Raw genomic sequence first — 9317 nt, 5'->3', positions numbered from 1 at the left:
CGGCCTGTCTATAGAATGGCTCTCCATTCGTTCTCTATAAATGTTCTATAGAGAGTGTATTGATATCATATGTACTAAATTCTATAAAATAATGTCTATAGAAAGTTCTTAACACTTCTAATGCGGCTTTTCTATAGACTGACTCTCCATTCACGCTCTATAAGCAGTCTATAGAGGGTTTATTGTCATCATATGTACAATATTCTATAAGATAATGTCTATAGAAAGTTTTTAACACTTCTAATGCGGCTTGTCTATAGACCGACTCTCCATTCACCCTCCATAAATGTTCTATAGAGGTCGTATTGACATTTTATGTACCGAATTCTATAGAAAAATTTTTATTGAACGTTTTCAGAAACGTTCTATAGAGGTCGTATTAACATCTTATGTGCCAAATTCTACAGAAAAAATGTTTATAGAACCTTTTCAGAACTTCTAATGCGGCCTGTCTATAGAATGACTCTACATCCACCATAATAATTCTATAGAGGTCGTGTTGACATCTTATGCACCAAATTCTATAGAAAAATTTATAGAACGTTTTCGGAACTTCTAATGCGGCCTGTCTCTAGACTGGCTCTCCATTCCCGTTCTAAAAATGTGCCATCATATGGCATATGTACTGAGTTCTATAAAGGAACGTTTATAGGACAAAGAAGCTAAAGTGCGGCCTGTCTAAGAACGGCTCTATATTTTCACTCTATAAACAGTACCCAGTATCCAGTGCATCGCCGGATTAATTATGGGTCCAGTGCCGCGCGCTGGATGCATGGGGCGCTGGGCAAGCGCGGCGTACTGGGAGGCGCTGGTTACTGGTGCGAAAAACAGCTCTAGCGCGTTAAGTTAAATACGCGGTGCCTAGACACCGTATGTATTTTTTGAATAGAGAAAGAAACAGAGAGCGTTTTAGTGCAATGAAAAACGAAAAAAAGAACATGTAAAAACAGAAGTGCTCTGACCAGGATTCGATCGTCGCACCTGCAGATCCCCAACCCGGATCACTACTCCTACGCCACGCCAGCATACGACCACAGGCGGATAATTTAGCATACCAAAATCGAGAAGCACTTTTAGTTTCACAGAGAGAAGTCTTGCACAGACGTGGTAGATGCGCTATCGCCCAGCAACTAAAACTCACGCCTGTACCACAAAGAAAAATTTGCTTTCCGTATTCAATAGTGTGCTCGGAAGTGCCATAACATCGACTTTCACTTGCGATTGGTATTTTAACTTCGAAAAAAGTCCTAAATCAACCACCGACCCGGGACGCTGCATGAATGGGCTGTTACTGCCGATTTCGATAGCCGTTTCTTGTTCTTCACGCGAGGGGTATGCTATGTTTTCTTAGTTCAGTGATGTCTTTCAGTCTACACGTCTGTCTAGTCACATATATTCGTCAGAGAAGCGCAGGCTAGTGCTGGGAGCATTCGGCGACAGCACATATACCTGCGTTTATGACGCGTCACATCGGCGCTCCTCACTTCTTGTGCTGGCACTGTAGACATGAAAAAATTGTTTATTTAAAAGCACCGATGCGAAATCTGAAATATAAAGTAATTTATCCTTGTTAGACTCCTTGATTCTTGAGGTTAGACGCGCCGATAGCGTGCAGACGGACTCGGCGGATACGCTATGCCTAAGCTTCGGTGGGGACTGATCTCGGCGCGGGCAGCTGGCGAAAGCTAAGATGTGTGTATTTGAGCCTCAGAACTCTTTTTAGTACAATAGGGAAAGTGGAAGCGCACGAATCGCCTCAGCCTTGTTATCGGTGCGATAATATCAAGCAGCGGTAGGCTTCGAACTCGGGGTCTGTTCGAGCGCGTCTGAACGACTGCTGGATTTCATGTCCACTCCACAACAATGCGACAATGGCGATAACTCCCTATCATACGTTACGTGCGAACTACTAAAAAAAGCGGCGTCCTCTGCGTTTGCATGGTTTCGTTCAAGAATTTAGCTATCCGCCTTGTCAAAAGGCAAAATGCAAAAAACGAAAGTGATTTTCATTGTCACATGTGCAGGAATAAACAAGGCAGCTCACGCACCTTTATTCCATGCTGCGACACGAAATAGTTCTATGACCCTAAGATACAGCGTTATTTAGGACAAGAGACTAGTATGAAGTGATGAAATTGTATAAAGCATTTAATATTCAGCAGCGCTCGTCCTTGCGTACTGGAGCCAGCGCGGCACAAACACAACCAGCGCAGTTTCCAATGCGACCGTCTCTTCCAGTGTGACCCAGCATTGCCCAGCTCTTATCCAGCGTTCTCACTGGTCTCGAGTGAGTCCCAGCGAGCGCCAGCGTACCCAGTGCGATTCAGTGCTTAAAAAAAAATAAATAACAACGCGCTGATTTCACACTGGAAGGCACTGGAAGACGCTGGTTCTTGCAATCGGCATTTCCGAGGTTTTTTACTATGAAGAGCATCGTTAAAAAGACACTCATTGACGAAGGCAAACATCACACTAATCTAAATTAGGAAAACCAAAGAAATATAACGGAAGCGCGCACTGTGGTTTATATCGCATATGCAGGTAAATCACAAAGATGTATACCAAGAAACACTAAGCAAAACTGCGCCTTAGCAATCGCGTCATATCTATTTGCTGGCATGCAGTGACTGCAGCACTTGGGGCGGAAACACATCGAACGCCGCCGCACATTTCTGGCACACACCATTCAAATGCGACAAATGCACGCTGCAGAAACGATTTTTTTTTTTTCAAGGAATCTTGAAAAGTCACGGACCACATGAGCGCGATCCGCGCATGATAAGCACATCGCCACGAAAGCAAGATAGGGAACACATAAGCGTAACCTGTGCCTCACGGGTAAAATTAAAAATCATCGTATATAAATTATGTTGCTGTGCGACGGACACAAGCGCACGGAAACATCACACTCTGCACATATGTACCTCCGAGGTTGTGTGGACAATTTCTGGGCTACATTTAAACGACAGCAGGAAGTTACTTCAATGAGAAACGAAGTGAGGGCGCATGTAGTGCAGGTAACGGCTGCGCATAAAGTCAGTTAGGGTTTTAAGGCCAGTGACCGAGGTTGAAATCGTTAAAATCACACCCCAGCAATAGCTTACGCAGGGTAAATTGTCCTGATCTTGAAGGCCATGCTTTTTGCTGAATACATGTGGCATAAACGATTCAAAAGCAAGAATACTGCATGTAATTTATTTCTGCCCTAAACTATAGCACACAATATGAGCATGTCATTGTTTCTTCTTGTCTAGCAACATATGTATGTAGTTCGGCCCAAAACGGCACAAAACCTGCTGTAGTGGGTATTATTGTAGGAATCACGGAGGCCACAACAGCCGCACTATTATACAGACGGCGCTGGCAGCGCCGGTATTTTCGTATCCAACGCGACAGGTAGAATACGAAGATACGGCGTGTTGTAATTGCTCCGTCTTCAACGGTTGTTGTGCGAGCAACATCGATGTGTTTGTTTGATCGTGTGTTATTAGGTTTGCTGTAATGAAATGAGACGTAGTTCGCGAGCACGAAAGTGCCAGAAGATGGCTTGAGTCTCGCTGTAAGCACGCCGTATGCGTGGCGCGCCAGCTAAATGTGGACCAATGATTTTCATGCCGTGGAGTGCGTTCCCTTTGTCTCCGCTGGTTGTCGTGGAAAGCTTGGTGGACGGCGCAAAGAAGTAATGCGTATTATTAGCGTGCCTCAGCTCGTCCACTACCCAGCGGATCGCAGACGCATCACTGGAAACTTGGAGAGCTCCTTTCGACCTCGCCGTACTGTTGAAACGGTAAGCAATCGTGCTCGCCAACTACACGTGCGTTCATCCGTGTTGTGTGCGCTTCCCGTGTGTGTATAGAGTGCCTTGCAAACGTAGCAAGTGGAACACCCACGTCAACAGTGAACCCTGTGCTGATACTTGCTACGCGCTGGTTGTAAAAATTGTGTGCGCAACTCTATTGCCACAGTGCGGAATCGATAATCCTGATAAGCGTTTGCTTCCGCTGAGAAAAGTTTCGGAAATCGTGTTCACCTTGTGCAGCTGTGCGTGAGCTCCCGCCTGTCTGCTAAAGTTGCATAGTAACGACCCGTCTACCTCTTCATCGATTCTTTCTTCAATGACGTTTCCTCACTTATAAATGCTTCGACGTTGTGCACAATCTCTGCTTACGAGGTTTTTGGCTAACGAACAGTTCTAGGGAAAAAATGTAAGCCAATCACAGCTTGCTACTAGTACAGCTTTATTACCAAGACAAGATGTGTTGACATAACTGACTTTACTAAACATGACAGGGGAACGTTGCCTATACTAAGTAATGGAAAAAAACATTAAGATTAGATTGTAATCTGCTGCTGTGGCGCGTCCAAAACTTTATTTGATGTAGAGGTCCCTATTGTCATGACATTCGATAATTTCAAGCATTTGCTCTCTTTCCACATTAGTGCAGACATTGTTTTCATGACCCTTTTAGGTGCTGATTGCATGTTTTCACGATATCACAGCTTTATTGTGCCACTGCTATAAGCTAACATAGACCTCATTTTGTAGTGGCGAGGCCGTGACCCACAACATAAACTACAAGATCGAGGAGCCCCAAGAAATGCAGACCCTGTGGATATATGGCTGCAGCAGCATGGCGTGTGATCTGGATGGTCATGTCAGGTGTGTATGAAATGTATGTGTTCCAAAAAGGGGGCTTGGTGTCATTCATGGTGAATTTTGTCAACATATTCCATACTGCAGCTTACTAAAGAGACTGAATATTTATGCAACCTTATTGAACTTGCTACCTATTTGTGTGCATAGCCATTATGCCCACATTATTGTGTTCTGTATAAAACTATACCTAACCTTTCCCGATGTTTAGTATTTCTTTTGCGTAAGTTGCTTACCTGCAAGTTAAATATAATTTTTGCTTTGTACTTAGTGTATTTACGACTTTTTATTGTGGTTTTATTCTTTGAAAACTATTTCCTATGCTGTACCCCTTATTTGCATAATTTTTTTTTCTGTTTGTGCTACAATTTCGTGCAGTTTTCTGTGCATGTAGGAATTCGAAGTGTAGTGGACTAAATATGTCACAGGTCTAAGCACGTAGTGTGCACACCTTTGTTTATCATTGATATCTTTACAGTTACTTCTCTGTTCCCTTAGTAACAGCCACTGCGAAATACACATTTGGTGAGCTTTAATTTCTTGAAAATTAATATGATGGTCAGTATTTACTATGCTGCATTTACTTCAGTAGTACATAGGCACAGACTGATATGGATACCTTGTGACCTACACAGGATGCCTTTTTTGTTTGTTGCATTAAAAATGGCGGCTCACCCACATGTCTTACTATATATGTGGTATGCCTCATCGATTTCACTTGTCAATTTATACAGTGGATGAAAACAGATGAACGATTGTAATCCAACATGAAGCCCGTTGTGGAAATGTACGGCCAAGTTGGATGACCATACTGGTCTTTTGAATGAAATATGGTGGTCTCTTATACACATACGATACCGGCCAGTTTGCCCGATGTACACTTGACCACATGTGAAAGGGATACAGTACGCTGCTTGTGACACACACGCCAATTTTGGTGGTATCTTTCACCGAGCAAGCCTCCCTTGCCTGCTTGCCTTTCTCAATTCTCTTGCACACTGCTGTGCATATAGGCACCCCAACAAGAAAGGCTTGCTTAGATACCACTAAATTTGTCTTGTGTCTGTCAGAGGTAGTGTAGTCTATTCTTGTGATCATGTGTATATTTGGTCAAATGTACATGAAGCAGATTGGCCGGTGCCTCAACACGTGCCTAAGACAGCACCATAATTCACTCCCCGGATCAGTATGTACGTCCCACTTGACCATGCACCGATGGGACTGGGGCTGCACGCCAGATTTAGACTGTTCATCTGTTTTGTTCAGCTGCGGCAACCAATTGACCAACAAATTCGCTGAGGAATGCCACATAAAAAGACCGGGTCACAATCTGTTTACTGAATTGTCTGCAACCTTCGTAGGAACAAATTTGTTTGTTGCAACTAGTTTTAGGCACGTTATTTCTTGTTAAATTTTCTGCTTGACCTACAGAGCAGTTATGCAATCAATTTTCAAAGAGACATGATTAGTATAATTTTTGTTTTCTGTTTTTCACATGCCATGTTGCAAGAAGGACCCTTTTTAATTAAAACTGAATTAACTTTTCAATTGTAATTGGGAAGTCTTAACATTGCGTTTAGGATACATATCAGTGTACATACCTGTACTAGATTAGGAACTTATTGTTTCAATAACTCAAAAAGCACGAATATACTGTGTCCATTATATCTGACAGTGACACTGCGACTGTGTTCCAAATACCACTAATTGGCAGTTATCCATCATAATTTGCGAAAACAACTTAAAACATTATTGTTCCCCATACAATGGATACTTACATGCATCATCATGATTGCTCAAGCTCCATGTGAGAAATTTATTATTGGCATATTAAGCATAGTACATACCAACTATGGCTAACAGCGGATATAATATTAATTTTGTCTACCGCTCAGCAATAGAAGCCAGTAGGCCATTCCCTTCTTTTCAAAAAATTTGTTTCCTATGCACAGTGTGACGTCTGTATAGGACTCTTAGCTCATGGGTGTTCCTGCTTGCTTATCTTATAAATGGGGAATGTGTTGTCATTGCAAGATGAGATTAATGTGTGACTAGGCTGTTGTCGTTTGGAGATGCTTTTTGTCATCAGCAATGATATTCTACTGCCAGGCACATTGGCCCAGTGCTGATGTCACAGTATCTTGGGAAAGTAAAGATATTGTCAAAAATGATTCTCAAAAGAACTGCCGCTGTTTGGCAGAGTGGTGGGGAGGTGGGGTGTTCTGCCACTTTTCTGTTATAATTTTTTTCTGAAATACTGAAATGAAACTTAGCATAATGCTACAACTATATAGATATTTGTGGCGTGTTTGTGCCTGCTAATACATTATGGCTGAATGTTCATTACACCTCTTGAAAATTAATTTCAATTGTATTTTCTAGGCTCCAGCGTCGCCGTTACTAGACGGACCAAATGAGGCCAAAAACTAGCCTTTCCTCGCTCCTTTCCTGGGAAGTGAAATAGCAGGTGATCATGTAAGAATGAACTTGCAACATGTGAGCAGTAGCCAACACTGTAAGAAATTTCCGTAATTTTACGGAGGATTTCTGTCATTATACGGAGAACTGCAGATAAACATACGGAAAGTATGTCATATTTCAAAAATACGGCAATATCTGCCGTTAATATACGGAAAGTGCTCTCCGTATTCAGCTTTACGGACATTTTCACTGTAATCATATAACGGCTATACACTGTTTTGGACGAAACAGAGAGAATTCCGTATTTTTGTTATGTGAACATCCGTATATTGTGAGAAAATTTAAGCTGTCTGAATGAGCGCTCGTACTCATAAAGTTTCAGCTAACAATACTTTATTGAAAACGCAAACTGTACGCATTATGAAGATGCGTACAAAATGTGAGAGCTAGCCTTCTACCAAAACCTGCAATAACAGATCGTATAAATATATATACGCATCTTCTATTCCGGTCGCAGTTTGCCGCGCATATGGGCTTTGTAACGCTGATCATATGCGCAAATATATGCGTGTTCTCGCAATGTTCTCAAATTAAGCGCTTTGTAGTTAATAACACAGCATATATGTTTAAGTGAATGAAGAGCCGGGGACATACGTGCATACGTAAACAAGCTTGCGGCACTCAGGTGCTGGTGCACTGGGAATGACATTGGTGCTCTATACGCCAAAAATTGTGCGCACTCTAAATCAGTACCGAAACGCAGGGAGTGGTATAATGATCGTAACTGCGTTTACATTTGGCAATAAATGGTCTCGAAGGGGACTGGCGGCCTATAGATCCAAGTACAACGGTCGGAGGAAATTTTCGAATGCGGCAAGCAATTAACCCAAGTGTCAAAGGGCACTGTTGAACTGCAATGTAGTTGGTTGAACTCATTCCCATGATATTTACAAAATATCTCGTCTCTGACAATAACTGCCCATTCATTGAGACAAATCGATTACGCATAATCTTCACTGTTCATGTGTTAATTCTTGCGATAAGATGTAATCGCAAACATTTGGCGCTTCATCATGAAACAAGACCGGTAAGCGCGCTCGTTCTTGTACGGTAGAATAAAGAACGCGAACATGCACCGACATGTGTGTAAACTACTGGAAGCTGACTGAAGATAAAGGACCTATTACCGTGCTAGTACTGTGTATACTGTCAAAAAGAAAAAAAATAATACGGAAAGAAAGAATGCCCAGTGTCGAGATGTAACGATTCAAGCTTTATTTCTTTTTGACCTAGAATGCAACACCATTAGTTCCATGTGCTTTATGCATGGGTAATGTTATGACGCAACTCATTATTTACCCGTTCATTACATGCACCAACCAGCCCGAGTTATCACTGTACTAGAGCTTATGGACGCATCGCAGTGCACTGCTTTGCACTTCATTGTAGCACAGGGGTTTGCTATCGCCAGTAGCGAATGCTTTGGTTGACCTCCCTGCCTTTCTGCTTTTTGAATTCTCTCTCCCTTTGTATAAACCGCACTAACATGTCGGAGAGAAAGCGTTCTCCTATTTTAGAATTCAATTAATTGTCAAGCAATTATATTGCAGTTCCAGTAACTAGAGCACAAATGCGAAAACGAAACCGATTCTGTTCGGTTCTCCGCGCTCAGAGTGCAGCACCAGGGAGCAGCACGCGCTGCGCGTCCGTTAGGAGTGGCAGACGGAGGTGCACATGTGTAGTCAGCCGGCATTTTTCGAGTCGTGTTGTAAATGTTGTTAATTCGCCGTAAATATCTCTTCATTTGTACTCAAGAGTGGAGCAAGACCCCAAGGAAGAGAGATTGACGCATCGGGAGCGAAGAACAGAAACGATGGATGGTTACGCTGCTTGGGTCTCGGCACGTTCGAATTGGCAAAGTTCCGAATTTGTCGCTGTGTTGTGTACGCTTGTGCGCTCGTCATTTGCCGTCATCGCGCGGAGATATTTCCGCTGGATGTCTTTCACTTCGTGTACAAAACTCTGCACGCTGCGGCATCGAAGAAGTTGTCCTGTGTTTGGGTGCACGTATGCGCTTGGACACGGATAGCCTGCTTGCTCTCAACGGGTGTTCAACAGTCTACGCGCGCTCGTAACTTGCTCATGAGGTAAGCCCATTTTAATTTTATTTGGTTTGCATAACGTAGGTGTTAAAATGATGTGTGGTAAGCCGGTGTCGCGAACAGAAATAGTGTTTCAAAAG

The 9317-nt window shown here is 42.8% G+C and overlaps 1 long non-coding RNA gene across 1 annotated transcript; it reads left to right on the top strand.

Moving 5' to 3' along the window:
- Window positions 1-3464: 3464 nt before the first annotated feature.
- Window positions 3465-7160, top strand: LOC142563546 (uncharacterized). The gene is made up of 3 exons (XR_012824332.1): window positions 3465-3787; window positions 4547-4660; window positions 7037-7160. It is a non-coding gene; the product is annotated as an uncharacterized LOC142563546 (long non-coding RNA).
- Window positions 7161-9317: the final 2157 nt, after the last annotated feature.

Source organism: Dermacentor variabilis, chromosome 11, assembly GCF_050947875.1.
Source record: "Dermacentor variabilis isolate Ectoservices chromosome 11, ASM5094787v1, whole genome shotgun sequence".
Classification (NCBI taxonomy): Eukaryota; Metazoa; Arthropoda; class Arachnida; order Ixodida; family Ixodidae; genus Dermacentor; species Dermacentor variabilis.
Note: the sequence above shows the minus strand (reverse complement) of the source record. Positions and strands in the feature narration are given on the sequence as shown.